Source organism: Arachis stenosperma, chromosome 5 (genome assembly GCF_014773155.1).
Source record: "Arachis stenosperma cultivar V10309 chromosome 5, arast.V10309.gnm1.PFL2, whole genome shotgun sequence".
Lineage (NCBI taxonomy): Eukaryota > Viridiplantae > Streptophyta > Magnoliopsida > Fabales > Fabaceae > Arachis > Arachis stenosperma.
The window spans coordinates 45309674-45336634 of NC_080381.1; the positions used below are offsets into that span (position 1 = coordinate 45309674).

Here is a 26961-nt window from a genome sequence, read left to right on the forward strand (position 1 = left end):
CCTTGAGATGATCTCTCCATCTCCCATGACTCGGAGGTAGAAGCTTTTGCCTTTCCTTTCCTCTTTCTAGAGGTTTCTCCGGCCTTGGATGCCATAAATGGTTATGGAAAAACAAAAAGCACTACTTTTACCACACCAAACTTAAAAGGTTTGCTCGTCCTCGAGCAAAAGAAGAAAAAGAGAGTAGAAGAAGAAGAAATGAGGAAGAAGGGAATGGCTTTGTGTTCGGCCAAAGAGGGAGAGTGGTGTTTAGGGTGTGTGAAAATGAAGGAGTGAAGATGGGTATATATAGGAGTGGGGAAGGGTTATGGTTCGGCGATGGGAGGGTGAGTTTGGAGGGAAAGTGGTTTGAATTTGAAGGGTGAGGTAGGTGGGGTTTTATGAAGGATGGATGTGAGTGGTGAAGAGAAAAGATGGGATTTGATAGGTGAAGGGTTTTTGGGGAAGAGGTGTTTGATTGGTGAAGAAGAGAGAGAGTGGTGGGGTAGGTGGGGATCCTGTGGGGTCCACAGATCCTAAGGTGTCAAGGAAAAGTCATCCCTGCACCAAATGGCATGTAAAAATGCGTTTTGAGCCAATTCTGGCGTTAAATGCCGGGCTGGTACCCATTTCTGGCGTTTAACGCCAGGTTCTTGCCCTTTCCTGGCGTTTAACGCCAGTCTGGTGCCCCTTTCTGGCGTTAAACGCCCAGAATGGTGCCAGACTGGGCGTTAAACGCCCATCTGCTAGCCTTACTGGCGTTTAAACGCCAGTAGGTTCTTCCTCCAGGGTGTGCTGTTTTTCTTCCTATTTTTCATTCTGTTTTTGCTTTTTCAATTGATTTTGTGACTTCTCATGATCATCAACCTACAGAAAACATAAAATAACAAAGAAAAATAGATAAAATATGACATTGGGTTGCCTCCCAACAAGCGCTTCTTTAATGTCAGTAGCTTGACAGAGGGCTCTCATGGAGCCTCACATTTTCTCAGAGCAATGTTGGAACCTCCCAACACCAAACTTAGAGTTTGAATGTGGGGGTTCAACACCAAACTTAGAGTTTGGTTGTGGCCTCCCAACACCAAACTTAGAGTTTGACTGTGGGGGCTCTTTGACTCTGATTTGAGAGAAGCTCTTCATGCTTCCTCTCCATGGTGACAGGGATATCCTTGAGCCTTAAACACAAAGGATTCTTCATTCACTTGAATGATCAATTCACCTCCATCAACATCAATCACAGCCTTTGCTGTGGCTAGGAAGGGTCTGCCAAGGATGATAGATTCATCCATGCACTTCCCAGTCTCTAGGACTATAAAATCAGCAGGGATGTAATGGTCTTCAATCTTTACCAGAACATCCTCTACAAGTCCATAAGCTTGTTTTCTTGAATTGTCTGCCATCTCTAGTGAGATTCTTGCAGCTTGTACCTCAAAGATCCCTAGCTTCTCCATTACAGAGAGAGGCATGAGGTTTACACTTGACCCTAAGTCACACAGAGCCTTCTTGAAGGTCAATGTGCCTATGGTACAAGGTATGGAGAACTTCCCAGGGTCCTGCCTCTTTTGAGGTAATTTCTACCTAAACAAGTCATCTAGTTCTTTGGTGAGCAAAGGAGGTTCGTTCTCCCAAGTCTCATTTCCAAATAACTTGTCATTTAGCTTCATGATTGCTCCAAGGTATTTAGCAACTTGCTCTTCAGTGACATACTCATCCTCTTCAGAGGAGGAATACTCATCAGAGCTCATGAAAGGCAGAAGTAAGTCCAATGGAATCTCTATGGTCTCATTTTGAGCCTCAGATTCCCATGGTCCCTCATTAGGGAACTCATTGGAGGCTAGTGCACGCCCATTGAGGTCTTCCTCAGTGGCGTTCACTTCCTCTCCTTCCTCTCCAAATTCGGCCATGTTGATGGCCTTGCACTCTCCTTTTGGATTTTCTTCTGTATTGCTTGGAAGAGTACTAGGAGGGAGTTCAGTAATTTTCTTGCTCAGCTGTCCCACTTGTGCCTCCAAATTCCTAATGGAGGACCTTGTTTCAGTCATGAAACTTTGAGGTTTTGATTAGATTAGAGGACCATGGTTGCTAAGTCAGAGTGGTTCTACTTAGGATTCTCTGTCTGTTGCTGAGAAGATGATGGAAAAGGCTTGCCATTGCTAAACCTGTTCTTCCACCATTATTGTTGTGAAACCTTGTTGAGGTCTCTGTTGATCCTTCCATGAGAGATTTGGGTGATTTCTCCATGAAGAATTATAGGTGTTTCCATAGGGTTCTCCCATGTAATTCACCTCTTCCATTGAAGGGTTCTCAGGATCATAAGCTTCTTCTTCAGATGAAGCATCCTTAGTACTGCTTGGTGCATTTTGCATTCCAGACAGACTTTGAGAAATCAAATTGACTTGTTGAGTCAATATCTTGTTCTGAGCCAGAATGGCATTCAGAGTATCAATCTCAAGAACTCCTTTCTTCTGATAGTCCCATTGTTCACAGGATTCCTTTCAGAAGTGTACATGAATTGGTTATTTGCAACCATTTCAATTAGTTCTTGAGCTTCTGTAGGCGTCTTCTTCAGATGAAGAGATCCTCCAGCAGAGCTATCCAAAGACATCTTGGACAGTTCAGAGAGACCATCATAGAAAATACCTATGATGCTCCATTCAGAAAGCATGTCAGAAGGACATTTTCTGATCAATTGTTTGTATCTTTCCCAAGCTTCATAGAGGGATTCTCCATCCTTCTGTCTGAAGGTTTGGACTTCCACTCTAAGCTTACTCAATTTTTGAGGTGGAAAGAACTTTGCCAAGAAGGCATTGACTAGCTTTTCCCAAGAGTCCAGGCTTTCTTTAGGTTGTGAGTCCAACCATGTCCTAGCTCTGTCTCTTACAGCAAAAGGGAATAGCATAAGTCTATAGACCTCAGGGTTAACCCCATTAGTCTTGACAGTGTCACAGATTTGCAAGAATTCAGCTAAGAACTGATGAGGATCTTCCAATGGAAGTCCATGGAACTTGCAATTCTGTTGCATTAGAGAAACTAATTGAGGCTTAAACTCAAAGTTGTTTGCTCCAATGGCAGGGATAGAGATGGTTCTCCCATAGAAGTCGGGAGTAGGTGCAGTAAAGTCACCCAGCACCTTCCTTGCATTGTTTGCATTGTTGTTGTTTTCGGCTGCCATGTCTTCTTCTTTGAAGATTTCTGTTAGGTCCTCTACAGAGAGTTGTGCCTTAGCTTCTCTTAGCTTTCGTTTCACGGTCCTTTCAGGTTCAGGGTCAGCTTCAACAAGAATGCTCTTGTCTTTGTTCCTGCTCATATGAAAGAGAAGAGAACAAGAAAATGTGGAATCCTCTATGTCACAGTATAGAGATTCCTTGAGGTGTCAGAGAAGAAGAAAAATAGAAGAAAGAAGGAGAAGAATTAGAACTTAGTCAGATAGAGTTCGAATTGTGCATTGAGGAGGAGTGGTGCTCCATAAATAGAAGGATGTGAGAAGAGAGGAGGAAATTTTTCGAAAATTAATTAAAAAGATTTTAAAAGCATTTTGAAAAACTTTAATTTGATTTTCGAAAATCAAGAGTGAGAAAGGGATCAAGTAATTTTTGAAAAAGATTTTGAAATTAGAAATCAAAAAGATATGATTAAAAACTGTTTTGAAAAAGATGTGATTAAAAAGATATGATTGAGAAGATATGATTTGAAAACAATTTTAAAAAGATTTGATTTTAAAAATTAATGACTTGCCTAACAAGAAAAGATATGATTCAAACATTAAACCTTTCTCAACAGAAAAGGCAACATACTTGAAATGTTCAATCAAATCATTAATTGTTAGCAAGTATCTTTGAAAAAGGAAAGAAATTGATTTTGAAAACATTTGATTGAAAAGATATGATTTGAAAAAGATTTGATTTTGAAAAAACTTTGAAAACTTGAAAAAAATTTGATTTTGAAAACAAAATCCTCCCCCTTGTGCCATCCTGGCGTTAAACGCCCAGAATGGTGCATATTCTGGCGTTTAACGCCCAATGCACTACCTTTTTAGGCGTTAAACGCCCAACCAGGCACCCTGGCTGGCGTTTAAACGCTAGTCTGTCCTTCTTCACTGGGCGTTTTGAACGCCCAGCTTTTTCTGTGTAATTCCTCTGCTGCATGTTCTAAATCTTCATTTCCCTGTACTATTGACTTGAAAATAGAACCAAGATCAAATAAACAATGCATGCAAGACACCAAACTTAAAATTAGACACTAGACTTAAACAAGAAACATAAAATATTTTTGGTTTTTATGATTTTGAAATTTTTTTGGATTTTTCGAAAATTATATGGAAATAGAAAATAAAGGTTTCAGAATTCTTAATTTGGATTCCAGGAATCATTGCAATGTTAGTCTAAGACTCCGGTCCAGGAATTAGACATGGCTTCACAGCCAGCCAAGCTTTCAAAGAAAGCTTCGGTCCAAAACACTAGACATGGCCAATGGCCAGCCAAGCCTTAGCAGATCATTGCTCCAATAGCAAGATTGATAGAGATCAACAAGCTCTTGTGATGATCAGTTGAAACCTCGGTCCAATAAGATTAGACATGGCTTCTTAGCCAGCCATATTTCAACAGATCATCATGAAACTCTAGAACTCATTCTTAAGAATTCTGAAAAAAACCTAATCTAAGCAACAAGATGAACCGTCAGTTGTCCATACACGAAACAATCCCCGGCAACGGCGCCAAAAACTTGGTGCTCAAAATTGTGAACAATACTTTTCACAACTCTCATAATCCCCGGTAATGAACCCCAAAAACTTGGTGTTCAATACCATGGCATAAATACAACTTCGCACAACTAACCAGCAAGTGCACTGGGTCGTCCAAGTAATAAACCTTACGCGAGTAAGGGTCGATCCCAAGGAGATTGTTGGTATGAAGCAAGCTATGGTCATCTTGTAAATCTTAGTCAGGCAAACTCAAATGGATATGGTGATATACGAATAAAACATAAAGATAAAGATAGAGATACTTATGTAATTCATTGGTGGGAATTTCAGATAAGCGCATGAAGATGCTGTGTCCCTTCCGTCTCTCTGCTTTCCTACTGTCTTCATCCAATCCTTCTTACTCCTTTCCATGGCAAGCTTATGCAAGGGTTTCACCGTTGTCAGTGGCTACCTCCCATCCTCTCAGTGGAAATGTTCAACGCACCCTGTCACGGCACGGCTATCCATCTGTCGGTTCTCGATCAGGCCGGAATAGAATCCAGTGATTCTTTTGCGTCTGTCACTAACGCCCCGCCCTCAGGAGTTTGAAGCACATCACAGTCATTCAATCATTGAATCCTACTCAGAATACCACAGACAAGGTTAGACCTTCCGGATTCTCTTGAATGCCGCCATCAGTTCTTGCCTATACCACGAAGACTCTGATCTCACGGAATGGCTGGCTCGGTTGTCAGGCGAGCGCTCGGTTGTCAGGCGATCAACCATGCATCGTGTATCAGGAATCCAAGAGATATTCACCCAATCTAAGGTAGAACGGAGGTGGTTGTCAGTCACACGTTCATAGGTGAGAATGATGATGAGTGTCACGGATCATCACATTCATCAAGTTGAAGAACAAGTGATATCTTGGAACAAGAACAAGCTGAATTGAATAGAAGAACAATAGTAATTGGATTAATACTCGAGGTACAGGAGAGCTCCACACCTTAATCTATGGTGTGTAGAAACTCCACCGTTGAAAATACATAAGAACAAGGTCTAGGCATGGCCGTGAGACCAGCCTCCCAATGATCTAAGATAGCATAAGAACAAAGATAGCTACCAAGATCTCTAGACCTCAAATACAATAGCAAAAGGTCCTATTTATAGGGAACTAGTAGCTTAAGAATTACAAAGATGAGTAAATGACATAAAAATCCACTTCCGGGCCCACTTGGTGTGTGCTTGGGCTGAGCATTGAAGCATTTTCGTGTAGAGACTCTTCTTGGAGTTAAACGCCAGCTTTTGTGCCAGTTTGGGCGTTTAACTCCCACTTTGGTGCCAGTTCCGGCGTTTAACGCTGGGAATTCTGAAGGTGACTTTGAACGCCGGTTTGGGCCATCAAATCTTGGGCAAAGTATGAACTATCATATATTGCTGGAAAGCCCAGGATGTCTACTTTCCAACGCCGTTGAGAGCGCGCCAATTAGGCTTCTGTAGCTCCAGAAAATCCACTTCGAGTGCAGGGAGGTCAGAATCCAACAGCATCTGCAGTCCTTTTCAGTCTCTGAATCAGATTTTTGCTCAGGTCCCTCAATTTCAGCCAGAAAATACCTGAAATCACAGAAAAACACACAAACTCATAGTAAAGTCCAGAAAAGTGAATTTTAACTAAAAACTAATAAAAATATACTAAAAACTAAACCAAATATACTAAAAACATACTAAAAACAATGCCAAAAAGCGTACAAATTATCCGCTCATCAGCGTTCAAAACCTTAATCATATGCATTGAGAAGAATAAAAAAAAAAGAAAAAAAAGCAAGTAATAAAAGGGGACAAAATGCCCCAAAGTAAGTGTTGGTATCAATGCATATGTACTAAACTCAATTTTAGGATGCATGAACATGTGGAAAGCACAGTTAATGGGAAGTTAGATTTTGTATTTTAATTAAATGAATTGTCTTGAGTTAGGTGGAAAGTTTATATTAATTAAGGATTCAAATTTTAGTCCACTTGGCCAAATACAATCCTACCTTGACCCTAACCCCATTACAACCCTTAAAAGACCTCTTGATTTGTGTATTGGTGCATTAAATTTTTGTCAATTGTTAGATGAAGAGCAAGCTATAGAAAGCAAGATTAGTAGAGAATTGAGAGAATTGACCCTAGACACTTGAGAGTTAGAGTGATATACACTACCAGTAAGGGTTCAATGCTTAATTCTATGTTCCCTGCTCTCATGAGCCATATTCTTCTTGCAAGTTACTTATATTGTATTTTGTGATTTGAATTAGTGAAATCCAGTTCATATCTATTCTTGAAGGAATTATTTACTTTTCACCAAGTAGGTAGAATCATTTTAGCATGTAGTTGCTTTCACATTCATAGGTTGCATTGCATGAGTCTTGCCTTTTCCTACTCATTTATTTGGTCTCCTTGAGTTTAGCATGAGGACATGCTAATGTTTAAGTGTGGGGAGGTTGATAAACCACTATTTTATGGTTTACAATGTGTTTAATTGTGTGGTTTTATCATGATCCTTACCCACTTATTCATTAATTTAGCATGCATTTATATTTCCTTCTTGAAATTATTACATGATTGAAAACTGCTTCCTAGAGACTTTTAATTATGCATTTTAATTCTCCTTTATTCCATTCGATGCCGTAATCTGTGTGTTAAGTGTTTCAGGCTTTATAGGGCATGAATGAGTTGGAGATTGGAGAGGAAGCTATCAAAAATGGAAGGAACACGAGAAATTGAGGAGATAACCAGCGAGAAGTGACGCAGCCGCATAGCTCACGCGTTCGCGTGAGAGAGGAGAAATCGCAGTGACGCGGCCGCATGGCTCACGCGACCGCGCGGATTGGAAAAGCACAAGTGACGCGGAAGCATGGACGACGCGAACGCGTGGCAGGAAAAAACGCAAATGACACGATCGCGTGGATGACGCGGACGCGTGACGTGCGCGATCTGCAGAATTACAAAAGTCGCTGGTAGAGATTCTGGGCCGCATTTTAACCCAGTTTTCGGCCCAGAAACACAGATTAAAGTCAGGAAACATGCAAAGACTCAACAGGCTCTCATAATTCATAATTTTAGTTTTAGATGTAGTTTTTAGAGAGAGAGGTTCTCTCATCTCTCTTAGGATTAGGATTAGGATTAGGATTTCATCTTCTTCAATCACAGATTCAATATTCCTTTTATATATTTTCTCAATTTAATTTATGAACTCTTTATGTTTGAATTGATTTTCTTAATTAATGTTATTTGAGGTATTTCAGTTTATGATTGTTTTATTTATATGAATGCTTTTAATTTAATTTAGATATTTTCCCTTTTGGCTTTGGTTAAATAATTGGTGACTCTTGAGTTATCAAACTCATTGTTGATTGAAAATTGGAATTCTTCAAGAATTAATTCGAGATCCAATGACTCCAACTTTTCCCAAGGAAAGACTGAGACTTGAGGATTCGAATTAATTCATCCACTTAACTTACCTTCATAGTTAGAGGTTAACAAAGTGGGAGAAATATCCAATTCTCATCATAATTGATAAGGATAACTAGGATAGGACTTCCAGTTCTTCATACCCTGCCAAGAGATTTTATTATTATTAATTTATTTTACTTGTCATTTAAATATACTTGTGCCCATTGCCCAAACTCCAAAACCCCAATTTACAAACTCATAACCAATAATAAGAACATACCTCCCTGCAATTCCTTGGGAAGACGACCCGAGGTTTAAATACTCGGTTATCAATTTTAAAAAGGGGTTTGTTACTTGTGACAACCAAAACGTTTGTATGAAAGGACTTTTGTTAGTTTAGAAGCTATACTTGCAACGGGAATTTATTCTGAATTCTAGACCATGCAAAATTTCTCTCTTCAAAGACTTAGGAGATGCTGAACCTCCATTAGAAAGTCCATTCATAAAGCCTCCTTCCAAGGAGTTTGAATTTAATGTTGAGGAGGGTGTACAACCTCCAAGGCATGTCATGGTTGAAGACTTGGAAGAGGTTGATCAAGAGATGGAGACTAAAGAAGAAGAAGCACAACATCCCATGCCCTTGGTGAACAATAAAGAAGAGATTGAATTGGAAGAAATTCACCAAGAGGAAAAGGTTGATATTGAAGAAGATTACAAAGAGGTGGAAGATGTCGAAGAAGAGCACAAGGGAGTGGAGCTTGCACGTTCATTAAAAACACCTCCCCCTAAGTTGCCATCATCCTTCACAACATTTAAGTGGGTAAAATTCATATCCCTTAGCTTTCTATTTCTACTTGAATATGGGCTACTGGAGACGGATGGTCAACTTAGAGCTCTCTGTGGCATTAAGAGTAAGAAGAAGATGGTCAGTGATAAGATTTATCCTACAAGGTTCAACATGGTTGTGTGCTCAAAATTTAAACGCAAAGGTTGGTGTAAAGCTCAACTGAATGGGTCTAGGAAGTTGTTTGGCCACTTACGTGAGAATTTAGACTGCTTGCCACCCGGATGGAACAATATTGCTCAACCAAAAGACGGGTGCAAAGGCAAGGTCTGGGACCCCGGAATCCATTCTATCAATCACCACTCTTGGGGCCTTGTCACTTGCTTTAACTTACTTGAAGGCTTTCTGCGGCTAGTTTGGGACCCCAGAGGTTATTGGAATCAAAAACATTGGTGGAGATTCCTGGATGAGTTCAAGCACAAGCCACCATAATAGGGAGCTCACCAAATGTCCAACTTAAGGACTTTAACTAAAAGTGCTAGGTGGGAGACAACCCACCATGGTATGATCGTTCCTTTTGCAATTTTAATTTTATTTAATTTTGTTTGTTTTTGAGTTTTATTTTATTTTATTGAACCCGGAATCATGCATAGCATTCACATTAAGCATTGTATTCTACATACTGCTTTCTGCATTTTGCATAAAAAAAAATCGCACGTGACGCGACAGCGTCGCTGTCGCGTCCGCGTCACTAGTGCGTTGGGGAGAAAATAATTGAACAGAGAGTCACGCAAAAGCGTGGCTGGAGGCGCGCCTTTAGCATAACTTGACCCCACGCGACTGCGTCGCTCATGCGACCGCGTCATGTGGGAACTTTGGCCTCCCACGCGACCGCGTCACCCACGCGGTCGTGTGCCATAAAAATTGACGTGAAAAGGGTGCATAGCCGAAAGTTATGCTGGAGTGGTGCTGGGTTGGTGCTGAAAGCACAACCTTACCACGCGGACGCATGGCTCACGCATCCGCGTCATATCCCCATATTGGCCACTCATGCGATCGCGTCGACCACGCGATCGCGTCACCCAAAATTTGGCAAAATAAGATTTTGAACAGAGAGTTGTGCGAGCGCGAGGCTGCCCTCGCGCCAGTAGCATAAAATTTGTCACGCGACCGCGTGACCGACGCGACCGCGTCGATTAACCTCAAACGCAAGTCACGCGACCGCGTGCCCCACGCGTCCGCGTCGCTTGCGCCGCACAGCTTATCCTAATTTGCCAAATATCTTATCTTTTCTTCCCCAATCCTAATTTTTCCCTCCCTCCTTTCTTACTCACTTCTTTCCCTTCTCATTCTTCTTATCTTTCATTTTATTTATTTGCATATTTCATTCATTGCATTTTAATTTAGTGCATATTTTTCTTTTCTTTTCTAAATTTATTATTTTTCCTTTGGTGTTGATTTTCTTATTTAACTGTTGCATCTTTTCTGGTATAATTTTCAGTGACTTGTTTTACAATGTTGGGTGATGCTATTTTTCTATCAATGTCAATCTTTTATGATACCTGTATTTCTTTTGCATTGACATGAACTTACATTGTCTTTCATTACCCATTCTCTTCCCCATTGTTGTACATTTTGTATCACTGGCATGCCATGGCTTCTATTGTTTTCTCACGTACATGTTGAAGCTTTCATGTATATTTCATTTATTTTCTTATCTTTATTTCTGGGTTACTTTTCTTCCCTTTTTTCCTTTCAGGATAGCCACCCGGAGGGGAACTGGAAGACGTTTACATGGGGAGACAAGACAAGTCCATCTGCACAATCTTTGGAAAGAAGCATCAGTTGGAACAACCCGTCCACCTGCACATCTTAGCATGCACCGAGGACGGTGCAATCTTTAAGTATGGGGAGGTCGATACCGATCTCCACGGGTTAGTTAGTCCCTTCTCAACACCAATTTCTTGTTTTTCATTGTTGCATTTGCATGTTTGATTGCATGTTTATTTTTTGTGCATATTTTACCACTTGGTTAAAGTAATATTTTCTTTTTCAAGAAAACTTTTTATAGTATTTCACTAATTTAAATTAAAAACATTTTGAAAAATCTGTATGAAGAAATATTGTTTTGGAACATAGTTTAGAGCTCGAACACACAAAACCAGTGAGATTTTAAGCCTATTTGATTGGTTGCATTTGACCAACCAATATTTTATTTTTGGCATGTGTTTTTCTCTCTAAAATTGTGATCTTTGTCTTGCTTAATTCTATATTTCCATTATTTGATGCATGCATGCACTGATATGATTGAGTCCCTTGTTTCACTAAGCTTACATACCCATATGGCCTTACCCTTTCATTATCCTTTGCAAACCAATTTGAGTCTAATATACCCATTTGTTCTTTACTTTAGCTCATTACTAACTCTAAGTGGAAAACAATAATGTCCTTAATTTGAATCCTTGGTTAGCTTAGACTAGTAAAAGTGCTCATGATTTAAGTGTGGGGAAGTTGGGTTTGAAAATATTTGGTTTGAATAATTGGGTGTTGTATATTTTAATGAAAATGTGCAAAATAATGGTTGAGCACATATTATTGCATTCAATACCTTAATCATATGAATAAAAAAAAGTGAAAAAGAAAAAGAAAAGAGCAATTAATAAAAGGAGACAAAATGCCCTAAAGTGAGTGTTGGTATCAATGCATATGTACTAAACTCAATTTTAGGATGCATGAACATGTGGAAAGCATAGTTAATGGGAAGTTAGATTTTGCATTTTAATTAAATGGATTGTCTTAAGTTAGGTGGAAAGTTTATGTTAATTAAGGATTCAGATTTTAGTCCACTTGGCCAAATACAATCCTACCTTGACCCTAACCCCATTACAACCCTTAAAAGACCTCTTGATTTGTATATTGGTGCATTAAATTTTTGTTGATTGTTAGATGAAGAGCAAGCTATAGAAAGCATGATTAGTAGAGAATTGAGAGAATTGACCCTAGACACTTGAGAGTTAGAATGATATACACCACTAAGTAAGGGTTCAGCGCTTAATTCTATGTTCCCTGCTTTCATGAGCTATCTTCTTCTTGCAAGTTATTTGTATTGTATTTTGTGATTTGAATTAGTGAAATCCAGTTCATATTTATTCTTGAAAGATTTATTTACTTTTTCACCAAGTAGGTAGAATCATTTTAGCATGTAGTTGCATTCCCATTCATAGGTTGCATTGCATGAGTCTTGCCTTTCCCTACTCATTTATTTGGTCTCCTTGAGTTTAGCATGAGGACATGCTAATGTTCAAGTGTGGGGAGGTTGATAAACCACTATTTTATGGTTTATATTGTATTTAATTGAGTGGTTTTATCAAGCTTATCACCCACTTATTCATATAATTTGCAAGATTTTACAATTCCTTCCTAGTTTAGTTCTATAATTGAAAAAATGCTTCTTTAGTCTTAATTTAGCTAATCTTAATCCTCTCCTATTATCATTCGATGCCTTGATCTGTGTGTTAAGTGTTTCAGGTTTCATAGGGCAGGAATGGCTTAGAGAATAAAGAGGAAGCGTGCAAAAATAGAAGGAACACAAGGAATTTAGAAGATGACCAGCGAGAAGTCACGCGGTCGCATGGCTCACGCGACCGCGTGAAACGGAAGAAATCAGAGTGACGCGATCACGTGCCTGACGCGACCGCGCAGATTGGAAGCTGCACGAACGACGCGAATGCATGGAATTTAATATAATTTATGTTTGATTGATGTTGCCCAATTGGCTGATGATATTGTCCATGTTAGAATTGACATTTTTATTTAATATAATTTGAGGTATTTCAGATTTATATGTTATGGATGCTTTGGCTTTATCCGATTTATTTTCATTCAAGTAGATTTTATTCCCTTTTGGCTATGGTTGATTAATTGGTAACTCTTGAGTTATTAAACTCATTGTTGACTAAAAATTGGAATTCTTCAAGAATTAATTCGAGATCCAATAACTCTAACTTTTCCCAAGGAAAGACTGGGACCTGAGGATTCGAGTTAATTCATCCACTTAACTTACCTTCATATTTAAGAGTTAACATACTGGGAGAAAAATTTAATTCTCATCACAATTGATAAGGATAACTGGGATAGGACTTCTAATTTCTCGTACCTGGCCAATAGTTTATTTTACAGTCATTTATTTATTTTATTCGTCATTTATCATAATTGCCCCTCATTCTTAAAACCCCCAATTTACAAACTCATAACCAATAATAAGAACATACCTCCCTGCAATTCCTTGAGAAGACGACTCGAGGTTTAAATACTCGGTTATCAATTTTATTGGGTTTGCTTAAGTGACAAACAAAACTTTTGTATGAAGGGATTTCTGTTGGTTTAGAAACTATATCTACAACACGACTATTTTTATAAAATTCTTTACTAGCTAAAATCCTAACGTCAAAATGCCCTCATCCTCTGGGTACTTTCTTCTTTTTGGGAACCTCCTCCTTGGTAGATGATGTATTTCCAACACCAAACTTATGTTTGATGTCCGGAGGAATTTTATTGATTGTTGCCAAGAGAGGTTTGAGCTGCAGATTCTGCTGTGTATCATCAGGGGGTTTTTGAAGATTTGGATCAATAAGCTCAGCTTGCATGCACCTCTTTTCTTCACCTGTTGGATGTATATCTTTGAAGACATGAAAGACCAGTTGCTCATTATGCACTCTAAGCACTAATTCACCCACTTCTACATCAATCATAGCTTTTCCAGTGGCTAGGAACGGTCTTCCTAGAATTATAAAGGCATTCTCATCCTCTCCCGTGTCAAGAATCACAAAGTCTGCTGGGAGGAAGAATTTACCCACTTTAACCAAGATATTTTCCACTAATCCGTATGTAGGCTTCATAGATTTGTCTGCTATCTGCAATGCTATTTTTGTGGGTTGTGCCTCTTGGATTTGCAGCTTCTTCATCACAGATAAGGGCATTAGATTTATGCTTGCCCCCAGATCACATAGGGCTTTCTCAAAGGTTGTGCTCCCAATGGTGCATGGAATTTGAAAGCTCCCTGGATCTGTCATCTTCCTTGGCAAGTTATTCTGAATGACAGCACTACATTCCTTAGTCAGGACTACTGTCTCATCTCCCTTTAAACGCCTTTTCTTTGACAACAGTTCCTTCATGAACTTGGCATAGAGAGGCATTTGTTCCAAAACTTCAGCAAAAGGAATATTGATTTGTAACTTTCTAAAGATTTCTAAGAACTTTGAGAACTGCTTGTCCTTGGTCTCCTTTTGAAGTCTCTGAGGATATGGCATCTTAGGTTTGTACTCAGGAGCCTTTGGTAATGTAGGATGAGTGTCAAGAGAGTCTGGGAATGGATTGTCCGCACGCTTTGGAGGGGCGTGCTCCAATTCTCCTTTTTTCTCCTTTGGAGCTTCCTTTTCAACTAGCTCTTCATTGGCCTTGATCTCAGAGCCAGCTACTTTACCACTTCTCAATTGAATAACCTTGCAATCATCTCCTGGGTTCACCACTATATCAACTTGAAATGTACTTGCAGACCTCTCAAGTATTTGCTTGCTCAGTTGGCCCACTAGCACCTCTAAATTTCTAATGGAGGCTCTGGTTTCCTGCATAACTTGTGCTTCCGTACTTGCCACTTTTTCACTTATCACAGAGATAGCCTTACATTCCTCTCTTGGATTTGGAATTGTGTTACTAGGAAGGCTATTAGTGGTCCTCTGATCAATTTCATTAACTCTGGTGGCTATTTGACCCATTTGCATCTCCAGGTTCTTGATGGATGCTCTGGTTTCCTGTCTAAAACCTGTCAATATTGCTTCCAAATTATTATCTTATTGGAAATAGCCCTGAGAATTATTGTTGAAGTTCTGAGGTCTTTGAGGTTGATCCCTCCACCCAAAATTTGGGTGATTCCTCCATCCCTGGTTGCATGTCTTAGAATATGGATCATTGTTGGGATTCCTAGGACCACTCCCCATGTAATTCACCTGTTCAAAAGAGGGTTGAGTATAATTATAATTATCATTTTGCATAAAGTTACCTGCCATGTCATAGGAGACTTCATGTGGTGGATTTTGGGCGTTGATAGCTGAGACTTGCATGCCACCCATCTGTTGAGTAAGTAAATTTATTTGCTGAGACATCAGCTTGTTCTGAGCAAGAAGAGCATTAATAGCATCTACTTCCAACACGCCTCTCTTCTGAGGGGTTTCAGAATTTACAGGGGTCCTATTAGAGGAGTATAAATATTGGTTACTTGCAACCAATTCAATTAGCTCAATAGTCTCCTCCAGTGTCTTCTTCTTGTGCAATGAACCTCCTGCAGAATTATCTAAGCACATTTTGGACATTTCACCCAAGCCTTCATAAAATATGTCTATTTGTGTCCATTTGGAGAACATGTCTGTTTGAACCTCCATCCTAAGCTTAGTCAACTTCTTTGGTGGGAAAAATTTTGTGAGAAACTTAGTAACCACCTTGTTCCAAGTATCCAAACTGTCCTTGCGTTGCGAATCTAGCCATAGTTTTGCTCCATCCCTCAGAGCAAACGGGAAGAGCATTAGTTTGTACACATCTGGGTTCACTCCGTTTGTCTTCACAGTATCAGAAATCTGTAGGAAACTTGAAATGAATTGATTTGGGTCTTCGCGGGGAAGACCATGATACTGCCAGTTTTGTTGCACCAGGGTGACCAGTTGAGGCTTCAACTCAAAGTTGTTTGCAGCAATAGGAGGCACCACGATGCTTTTTCCATAAAGATCTGCAGTAGGAGAAGAGTAAGAGCCAAGTACTCTCCCTTGTTGCTCATTCACATTAGGATTTGTCATATTTGTATTATCAGCATTGTTAGCATCCATAGTGGATTCTGCAGCCTTGTACAATCTTGCCTGTTGTAAACGTCGCCTGAAAGTCCTTTTAGGTTCAGGATCAAAGTCTAAGAGATGTTCTTTGTCTCTGTTCCTGCGCATAAACAAACAGAAAACAAGAAAAGATGGGAATCTCTACGTCAGAGTGTAGAGAATTTCCAGTGAGGTAACCTGTGTAAAAAAAATACTAAATAGAAAAGAAATAATGAATAGATAACACCAAACTTAATTTCAGAAAAATAAAAAAAATATTGGTGCTATTTTAATTTTTTTTTTAAAAATTTAAAATTTAAATTTTTTTTAAAATAAAGTAATAAAGGAAAGAAAATTAAAACGAAGCAGGGGAGGGGGAAAGAAAGTAAACGAAAGGAAAAAAGGAAAAAAATTAACGTAAAGAAAGGAAAAAAAAGAAAAAAAGAAAAATTAACGTAAGAAAAAAAATTTTAAAGCAAAATCCGGAAAGAAAGAAAGAAAAAATAATAATAAATAAATAGTGAATTCAAGAGAATGAAAATTAAATTTTTTTTTCAAATAATTTAAAGCAAAATTTTTAAATAAAATTAAAACAAAAACGCCTAATCTAAGCAATCAAACAACTAATAGTTGTCAATCACAATCAATCCCCGGCAACGGCACCAAAAACTTGATGCGGTATTTACAACCCACACTACTAACCGGCAATTACACCGGGTAATACCAAGTAATACCTTACGTGAGTAAGGGTCGATCCCACGAGGATTGATGGATCAAGCAACAATAGCGTTTGATAGGATTAGTTAGGCAAGCAAAAATTGGTTTTAAGATGTTCAAATGGTTTAAGTTCGAACTCAGAATATCAAAAGGGTAGGCAAATAAATAAGTTGGGAATAAAATATTGAGAAAACAGTTAAGGTTTTAGAGTTATCTATTTTTCAGATTAACTTTTATTACTAACTAATTTAATCATACAAGATATAATTTCATCGCAAACTATATGTGACTAGACCCTAATTCCTTAGACCTTGATAGTCTCCTCTAAAATTCATTAACTGCCAATTCCTTGGTCAATTAATTCCAATTAGGGGGTGATGATCAATTTCTAGTTTATATGCCAAAAGAATCCTAATTATCCACAAATAAAGGGATTATATGTTACGTATCCCATTAAATACAAACAATTAAAAATTCAGTATAATATGTTTCCAAGCTGTTGTTCAAGTAAAGAGCTTTTCCAAGTTTTACAAGAACTCAATTAGAACATGGGTCATACTTCCATTCCACCCAATATTCATAAAATTAAGAGCGAAAACAATTATTGAAATATAAATCAAAACATGAATAAATTAGAAAGATCAAACGAATTAATCCATTACAAATAGATAGAGCTCATAACCTTAACAGTGGAGGATTAGTTGCTCATGGCTCAGAATAGAAAACAAGGATTTAGGTAAACTGTTTCTGATCTGAATCTACAGAGTTCTTATCTAATGGCATGTAGATTCCTATTTATAACTAATCCTAATAATTTTAAAATCTAATTATCTAAAATTAAAAATAATATCTTTCCCTAAAAGATAAGATTTGAATTTAAATGCGAATTAATTAACAGCTCCGCGTCTTGTAGCGTGGGGACCACTTGGCTTCACTGGATCTGCGCCTAACTTGGTTGCTAAAATGGGGCCCAGAAATCACCCCTCAGCGTTTTCTGCATTTTCTGCACGTGGCGCATGTCACGTGTACGCGTCAGTCACGCGGACGCGTCGCTGGTCTTCCTCGCAAGTCACGCATACGCGTGATAAACTACTATTTTATGGTCTATCTTGTGCTTAATTGAGTGGATTTTATCAACTCTTTACCCACTTATTCATACTATTTGCATGGTTTTACATTTGCCTTCCTAATTATGTGCTTTGATTGAAAACATGCTTCTTTGGCCTTAAGTTCCCTATGTTTAATCCTCTCTTATTACCATTAGATGCCCTGATATGTGTGTTAAGTGTTTTCAGATATTATAGGGCAGGAATGGCTCAGAGGATGGAAAGGAAGAATGCAAAAATGGAAGGAATACAAGAAGTTGGAGAAACTGCTAAGCTATCCAGCCTGACCTCTTCGCACTCAAAAGGCTATAACTTTAGCTACAGAGGTCCAAACGATGCGGTTTTAGTTGCGTTGGAAAGCTAACGTCTGGGGCTTCGATTTGATATATAATATACCATAGTTGCCCTGACGCTAGGCAACACGAACGCGTGATTCATGCAGACGCTTCGCATCTGCGAACTTCAATCCGCGCGGCCGCATGGGCGACGCCTCCGCGTCACTTGGCCGCGACCTGTACGAACCAGAAAGCACTGGAAGTGACTTCTGGGCTGTTTCTGACCCAATTTTCGGCCCAGAGAATACAGATTAGAGGCTATAAAATGGGGGAATGCATCCATTCATGAGGAGGCTCTCATAATTCATAATTTTAGGATTAGATGTAGTTTTTAGAGAGAGAGGTTCTCTCCTCTCTCTTAGAATTTAGAAATTAGGATTTTTAGAAACTAAAGATTTAATTTAGCTCTTCATATCAGGTTCAATATTCCTTTATTTTAATTTCTCTTCTACTTTGATATATTTTAATGCTTTTATTTATGTTTGATTTATGTTGCTCAATTGGCTTATGAATATTTTCCATGTTAGATTTTACTGCTTTGAATGAATTTGAGGTATTCCAGATATTTATGATTTTAATTTAGCTTTCTACATTCTTGGCTTTGGTTGATTAATTGGTGACTCTAGAGTTATTAAACTCATTGTTGATTGAAAATTGGATTTCTTCATTTCATTAATTCAAGTTCCAACAACTCTAGCCTTTCCCAAGGAAAGACTAGGACCTGAGGAATCAAAATTAATTCATCCACTTAACTTACCTTCATAGTTAGAGGTTAACGAAGTGGGAGAAAAATCCAATTCTCGTCACAATTGATAAGGATAACTAGGATAGGACTTCCAGTTCTTATACCTTGCCAAGAGTTTATTTTACAGTTATTTATTTATTTTTATTGCTTTGAAAATATACCTGTGCCCATTGCCCAAACTCCAGAACCCCAATTTACAAACTCATAACCAATAATAAGAACATACCTCCCTGCAATTCCTTGAGAAGACGACCCGAGGTTTGAATACTCGGTTATCAATTTCAAAAAGGGGTTTGTTACTTGTGACAACCAAATCGTTTGTATGAAAGGACTTTTGTTGGTTTAGAAGCTATACTTGCAACGGGAATTCATTCTGAATTCTAGATCACGCAAAAATCCTCTCTCCAAAATGGCGCCGTTGCCGGGGAATTGCAAACGTGTGCCTTATTATTGGTTATTGTAAATATTTTTCAAAAAGAAAAAAATATTTTTTTCTTTTACTTGTTTATTTGTTTTCTCCTTTTTCCCCCTTATTTCTGATAACTAATATGAATTCTCACACCTCTCGCTTTGAGTTTGGTTCTAACTTTATTGAAGGAAATAGAAACTATAGCAGGAATATGCATCAAGGTCAGACCAATCAAGGATGGATGGAGCCAAGAGGATCTAATCAACCCTTTAGGCAACAACACCCTCCGAGATATCATGGACAACGACCATTCTACAATGCATACCCAGCTGAAAGATTTGGTGGGCCGCCTAGTAGCTACCGACAAGCCCCACCTTGTGCTCAAAGACCATCCTCTCGACATAACTTTGAACCACCACACTCACAAGTTTCTTTTCACCATTCACTACCACATGATCCTTATCCACCCCAACGCCAATCCAATTACTCCCAAGAACCACCATTCCCCTATAAACCATGTCCATATCCATCAAGCCCAGAATCACAGGTTTGCCTCAAAGAATCAGTAAAACAATTTAATGCAACCCTTCATCAACTGGAGCAAGCGAAAAAGCAATTATCTTCCAGACATTCAGACACTCAACAGACTCCCATGGCTTCATGTGGAGAAATTAATGAAGAACGCAGCACGAAGAAGACACTAGAGACTCCAGTGGACAGCATAGAGCATAACTTCGTACTGGAACAAGTAGAGGGCGCTGTCATTGCAGAAGAAGAAGAGTTGGTTGAAGATTTAGGAGATGCCGAACTGCCACCTGAATCCAGAGTTGTGGAGAACTCCGTCATGGATGTTACAATTGATGCTAAAGAGGATGTTGCACAACCTCCAATGCGGATATCATATGAAGAACTGGACGGAGTAACTCAAGACGCATGTTTTTTTGATGATGATAGTCACCAGTCAAGTCCTTCTAGTGATGAACTTGCAGCCGCGAGTGAATTCTTTGAGACAGAAGAATCTTCCCCAAGTGAATACGAAGATGATGCAGAGGTCGACTTTTCTCAACCTCCTAATTATGACTCGAGTGATGAGGAAGATATGGAAGACTTTGACCAGGACATGGCTGGAATGGAGAAGGTTTGCAAGGAAGTGGAGGAATTCACTGAAGACCACAAAGGAGTAAAACTTACAGAATCACTGGAACCACCTATCCCAAGGCCACTACCACCCAATACAAGCTTTAAGTGGGTACAATCCTTAACTCTTAGCTTTATTTTTTCACTTAAATATGGTTTGCTCGAAACAGATGGCCAGCTTAGAGCTCTCTGCGGCTTTAAGAGTAAGAGGGAAATAGTTCGCACTCAGAGCTTTTGTACAAGGTTCAATAAGGTTCCACACTTCAACTCGAAGTGCACGGATTGGTATCATGTTCAATCGAATGGATCTCGAAAAACGTTTGGTCATCTTGGTGAGAATCTAATTTCCAAACCGCCCAGATGGAAAAGTATAGATCAAAACGAAAGCGGATTTGGAACCAAAGTTTGGGATCCTGGAATATATTCTGATATTCATCACCCCGGGAGCCTGAAAATCTATTTGAAGCTGCTCAGAAGCTTTACATGCCTAGTTTGGGACCCCGGAGGCTACTGGAACTCCAAACATTGGTGGAGATTTCTGGATGAGTTCAAGCACAAGCCGCCATAACAGGAAGCTCCTTGATGAGCGGATAATTTATACGCTTTTTGTGTGTTTTTGCGTGTTTTTCTGTGATTTCAGGTATTTTTTGGTTGGAATTGAGGGACCTGAGCAAAAATCTGATTCAGAGACTGAAAAGGACTGCAGATGCTGTTGGATTCTGACCTCCCTGCACTCGAAGGGGATTTTCTGCAGCTGCAGAAGCCCAATTGGTGTGCTCTCAACGGCGTTGGAAAGTAGACATCCTGGGCTTTCCAGCAATGTATAATAGTCCATACTTTGCCCGAGATTTGATGGCCCAAACCGGCGTTCCAAATCAGCTCAAAACTGCCCGGCGTTAAATGCCGGAATTGGCACAAGAATGGGAGTTAAACGCCCAAACTGGCACAAAAGCTGGCGTTTAACTCCAAGAAAAGTCTCTACACGAAAATGCTTCAATGCTCAGCCCAAGCACACACCAAGTGGGCCCGGAAGTGGATTTTTATGTCATTTACTCATTTTTGTAAACCCTAGGCTACTGGTTCTCTACAAATAGGACCTTTTACTATTGTATTTTCATCTGGGTTCTTCTAGTTCCCTCTCTGGGGCTGAAGCCAATGATCACTTTTGTTCTTATATATTTTCAATGGTGGAGTTTCTACACACCATAGATTAAGGTGTGGAGCTCTACTGTACCTCGAGTATTAATACAATTACTATTGTTCTTTTATTCAATTCAGCTTGTTCTTATTCTAAGATATTCATTCGTACCCAAGAACATGATGAATGTGATGATTATGTGACGCTCATCATCATTTTCACTTATGAACGCGTGCCTGACAACCACTCCCGTTCTACAAGCAAACAAGGCTTGAATGTTTATCTCTTGGATTCCTTAATCAGAATCTTCGTGGTATAAGCTAGAATTGATGGCGGCATTCAAGAGAATCCGGAAGGTCTAAACCTTGTCTATGGTATTCTGAGTAGGATTCAATGATTGAATGACTGTGACGAGCTTCAAACTCCTGAAGGCTGGGCGTCAGTGACAGACGCAAAAGAATCAATGGATTCTATTCCAACCTGATTGAGAACCGACAGATGATTAGCCGTGCCGTGACAGGGTGCGTTGAACATTTTCACTGAGAGGACGGGATTGTAGCCACTGACAACGGTGATGCCCAACATACAGCTTTCCATGGAAAGGAGTAAGAAGGATTGGATGAATACAGTAGGAAAGCAAAGAGACGGAAGGGACAAAGCATCTCCATACGCTTATCTGAAATTCTCACCAATAAATTACATAAGTATCTGTATCTTTATTTTATGCTTTATTCATATATCATCCATAACCATTTGAATTTGCCTGACTGAGATTTACAAGATGACCATAGCTTGCTTCATACCAACAATCTCCGTGGGATCGACCCTTACTCGCGTAAGGTTTATTACTTGGACGACCCAGTGCACTTGCTGGTTAGTTGTGCGAAGTTGTGATAAAGAGTTGAGATTGCAATTGAGCGTACCATGTTGATGGCGCCATTGATGATCACAATTTCGTGCACCAAGTTTTTGGCGCCGTTGCCGGGGATTCTTTGAGTTTGGACAACTGACGGTTCATCTTGTTGCTTAGATTAGGTATTTTTCTTCAGAGTTCTTAAGAATGAATTCTAGTGTTTCAAGGTAATGTTCTTATCATCACCAAAGCTGATTGATTCTCATCAATATAGCTCTTGAATGCAATGTCCTGCTGAAGCTTGGCTAGCCATGTCTAATTCCTTTAGACTAAAGCTTTAGACTAACATTGCATGATTTCTGGAATTCTCATTAAGAATTTTGATATCCTTATTTTCTTTCAATTTTCGAAAAAATCCAAAAAAAATTACAAAATCATAAAAAAACTAAAAATATTGTATCTTTCTTGTTGAGTCTAGTGTCTCATTTTAAGTTTGGTGTCAATTGCATGTTCCTATTCTTCTTGCATTCATTCATGTGTCTTAATTGATCTTCAAGTTGTTCTTGATGATTTCCTTACTCTGATCTTTAAACTCTCTTGACTTGAGTGTTTTGTTGTTTCTCTTATGCATTCTCATTTTGTTAGTGTCAATAGTATACAAACTTCTAAGTTTGGTGTCTTGCATGCATTGTTATTTGATTTTAGTTGCATTTTGATTATTCCTCATTATTAAAAATCCAAAAAAATTTTTAATTTGTGTCTTTTCAAGTCAATAATACAGAGAATTGAAGATTCAGAACATTCAGCAGAGGAATTACACAGAAAAAGCTGGGCGTTCAAAACGCCCAGTGAGGAAGGAAAACTGGCGTTTAACGCCAGCCAGGGTGCCTGGTTGGGCGTTTAATGCCCAAAAGGGTAGAGCTTTGGGCGTTAAACGCCAGAATGGATACCATTTTGGGTGTTTAACGCAGGATGGCACAAGAGGGAAGATTTTGTTTTTAACTCTAATTTTTTTCAAGTTTTCAAAAGTTTTCAAAATCAAATCTTTTTCAAATCATATCTTTTCAATCATATGTTTTCAAAATCAATTTCTTTCTATTTTCAAAAATACTTGCTAACAATTAATGATTTGATTCAACATTTCAAGTATGTTGCCTTTTCTGTTGAGAGAGGTTTAATGTCTGAATCATATCTTTTTAAATTGTTTTTCAAATCATATCTTCTCAACCATATCTTTTTAAAACTATATCTTTTCAATCATATATTTTTCTCACATTTTTTTCAAAATAGTTTTCAATCACATCTTTTTTATTTCTAAATTCAAATCTTTTTCAAAAATCACTTGATTTCTTTCCCACTCTTAGTTTTCGAAAATCATCAATCAATTTTTCAAAATATTTAAAAAAAAATCTTTTACTTTATTTTCGAAAAATTCTTCCCCTCTTCTCACATCCTTCTATTTATGGACTAACACTCCTCCCTAATACACAATTCGAACTCCATCTTTCTTGATAAGTTCGAATTCTTCTACATCTTCCTTCTATTTTTCTTTTCCTCTGACACCTCAAGGAATCTCTATACTGTGACATAGAGGATTCCATATTTTCTTGTTTTCTTTTCTTTCATATGAGCAGGAGCAAAGACAAAAGCATTCTTGTTGAGGCTGACCCTGAACCTGAAAGGACCTTGAAGCGAAAGCTAAGAGAAGCTAAGGCACAACTCTCTGTAGAGGACCTAACAGAAATCTTCAAACAAGAAGAAGACATGACAGCCGAAAACAACAACAATGCCAACAATGCAAGGAAGGTGCTGGGTGACTTTACTACACCTACTCCCGACTTCTATGGGAGAAGCATCTCTATCCCTGCCATTGGAGCAAACAACTTTGAGTTTAAGCCTCAATTAGTTTTTCTAATGCAACAGAATTGCAAGTTCCATGGACTTCCATTGGAAGATCCTCATCAGTTTTTAGCTGAATTCTTGCAAATCTGTGACACTGTCAAGACCAATGGGGTTGACCCTGAAGTCTACACACTTATGCTATTCCCTTTTGCTATAAGAGACAGAGCTAGGATATGGTTGGACTCACAACCTAAAGAAAGCCTGAACTCTTGGGAAAAGCTAGTCAATGCCTTCTTGGCAAAGTTCTTTCCACCTCAAAAATTGAGAAAGCTTAGAGTGGAAGTCCAAACCTTCAGACAGAAGGAAGGTGAATCCCTCTATGAAGCTTGGGAAAGATACAAACAATTGATCAGAAAGTGTCCTTCTGACATGCTTTCTGAATGGAGCATCATAGGTATCTTCTATGATGGTCTATCTGAACTGTCCAAGATGTTTTTGGATAAGTTCTACTGGAGGATCTCTTCATCTGAAGAAGACGCCTGCAGAAGCTCAAGAACTAATTAAAATGGTTGCAAATAACCAATTCATGTACACTTCTGAAAGGAATCCTGTGAACAATGGGACAAACCAGAAGAAAGGAGTTCTTGAGATTGATACTCTGAATGCCATATTGGCTCAGAATAAAATATTGACTCAGCAAGTCAATATGATCTCTCAAAGTCTTTCTGGAATGCAAGCAACACCAGGCAATACTAAGGACGCTTCATCTGAAGAAGAAGCTTATGATCCTGAGAACCCTTCAATGGAAGAGGTGAATTACATGGGAGAACCCTATGGAAACACCTATAATCCTTCATGGAGAAATCATCCAAATCTCTCATGGAAGGATCAACAGAGACCTCAACAAGGTTTCAAACACAATAATTGTGGAAGAAACAGGTTTAGCAATGGCAAGCCTTTTCCATCATCTTCTCAGCAACAGACAGAGAATTCTAAGCAGAGCCACTCTGACTTAGCAACCATGGTCTCTGATCTAATCAAAACCACTCAAAGTTTTATGACTGAAACAAGGTCCTCCATTAGAAACTTGGAGGCACAAGTAGGACAGCTGAGCAAGAAAATTACTGAACTCCCTCCTAGTACTCTTCCAATCAATACAGAAGAAAATCCAAAAGGAGAGTGCAAGGCCATCAACATGGCCGAATTTGGAGAGGAGGAAGAGGTAGTGATCGCCACTGAGGAAGACCTCAATGGACGTCCACTGGCCTCCAATGAGTTCCCTAATGAGGAACCATGGGAATCTGAGGGTCAGAATGAGACCATAGAGATTCCATTGGATTTACTTCTGCCATTCATGAGCTCTGATGAATATTCTTCCTCTGAAGAGGATGAAGATGTCACTGAAGAGCAAGTTGCTAAATACCTTGGAGCAATCATGAAGCTAAATGACAAGTTATTTGGTAATGAGACTTGGGAGGATGAACCCCCTTTGCTCACCAAAGAATTGGATGACTTGTCTAGGCAAAAATTACCTCAAAAGAGACAGGACCCTGGGAAGTTCTCAATACCTTGTACCATAGGCACCATGACCTTTAAGAAGGCTCTGTGTGACTTAGGGTCAAGTATAAACCTCATGCCTCTCTCTGTAATGGAGAAGCTAGGGATCTTTGAGGTACAAGCTACAAGAATCTCACCAGAGATGGCAGACAATTCAAGAAAACAAGCTTATGGACTTGTAGAGGATGTTCTGGTAAAAATTGAAGACCATTACATCCCTGCTGATTTCATAGTGCTAGAGACTGGGAAGTGCATGGATGAATATGTCATCCTTGGCAGACCCTTCCTAGCCACAGCAAAGGTTGTGATTGATGTTGACAGAGGAGAATCGATCATTCAAGTGAATGAAGAATCCCTTGTGTTTAAGGCTCAAGGATATCCCTCTGTTACCATGGAGAGGAAGCATGAAGAGCTTCTCTCAAAACAGAGCCAAACAGAGCCCCCACAGTCAAACTCTATGTTTGGTGTTGGGAGGCCACAACCAACTTCTAAGTTTGCTGTTTGGTGCACGAAATTGTGATCATCAATGGCGCCATCAACATGGTACGCTCATTGCAATCTCAACTCTTCATCACAACTCCGCACAACTAACCAGCAAGTGCACTGGGTCGTCCAAGTAATAAACCTTACGCGAGTAAGGGTCGATCCCACGGAGATTGTTGGTATGAAGCAAGCTATGGTCATCTTGTAAATCTTAGTCAGGCAGACTCAAATGGGTATAGATGATGAATAAAACATAAAGATAAAGATAGAGATACTTATGTAATTCATTGGTGGGAATTTCAGATAAGCGCATGAAGATGCTGTGTCCCTTCCGTCTCTCTGCTTTCCTACTGTCTTCATCCAATCCTTCTTACTCCTTTCCATGGCAAGCTTATGCAAGGGTTTCACCATTGTCAGTGGCTACCTCACATCCTCTCAGTGGAAATGTTCAACGCACCCTGTCACGGCACGGCTATCCATCTGTCGGTTCGCGATCAGGCCGGAATAGAATCCAGTGATTCTTTTGCGTCTGTCACTAACGTCCCACCCTCAGGTGTTTGAAGCACGTCACAGTCATCCAATCATTGAATCCTACTTAGAATACCACAGACAAGGTTAGACCTTCCGGATTCTCTTGAATGCCGCCATCAGTTCTAGCCTATACCACAAAGACTCTGATCTCACGGAATGGCTGGCTCGGTTGTCAGGCGAGCACTCGGTTGTCAGGCGATCAACCATGCATCGTGTATCAGGAATCCAAGAGATATTCACCCAATCTAAGGTAGAACGGAGGTGGTTGTCAGGCACACATTCATAGGCGAGAATGATGATGAGTGTCACGGATCATCACATTCATCAAGTTGAAGAACAAGTGATATCTTAGAACAAGAACAAGCGGAATTG

The 26961-nt window shown here is 39.2% G+C and overlaps 2 non-coding genes across 2 annotated transcripts; one reads left to right on the forward strand and one right to left on the reverse strand.

Moving 5' to 3' along the window:
- Window positions 1-2638: 2638 nt before the first annotated feature.
- Window positions 2639-2746, forward strand: LOC130984827 (small nucleolar RNA R71). Its single transcript, XR_009088734.1, has one exon. It is a non-coding gene; the product is annotated as a small nucleolar RNA R71 (small nucleolar RNA).
- A 21599-nt stretch (window positions 2747-24345) lies between these two features.
- LOC130983842 (small nucleolar RNA R71) lies at window positions 24346-24453 on the reverse strand. Its single transcript, XR_009087814.1, has one exon. It is a non-coding gene; the product is annotated as a small nucleolar RNA R71 (small nucleolar RNA).
- Between the last annotated feature and the right edge of the window lie 2508 nt (window positions 24454-26961).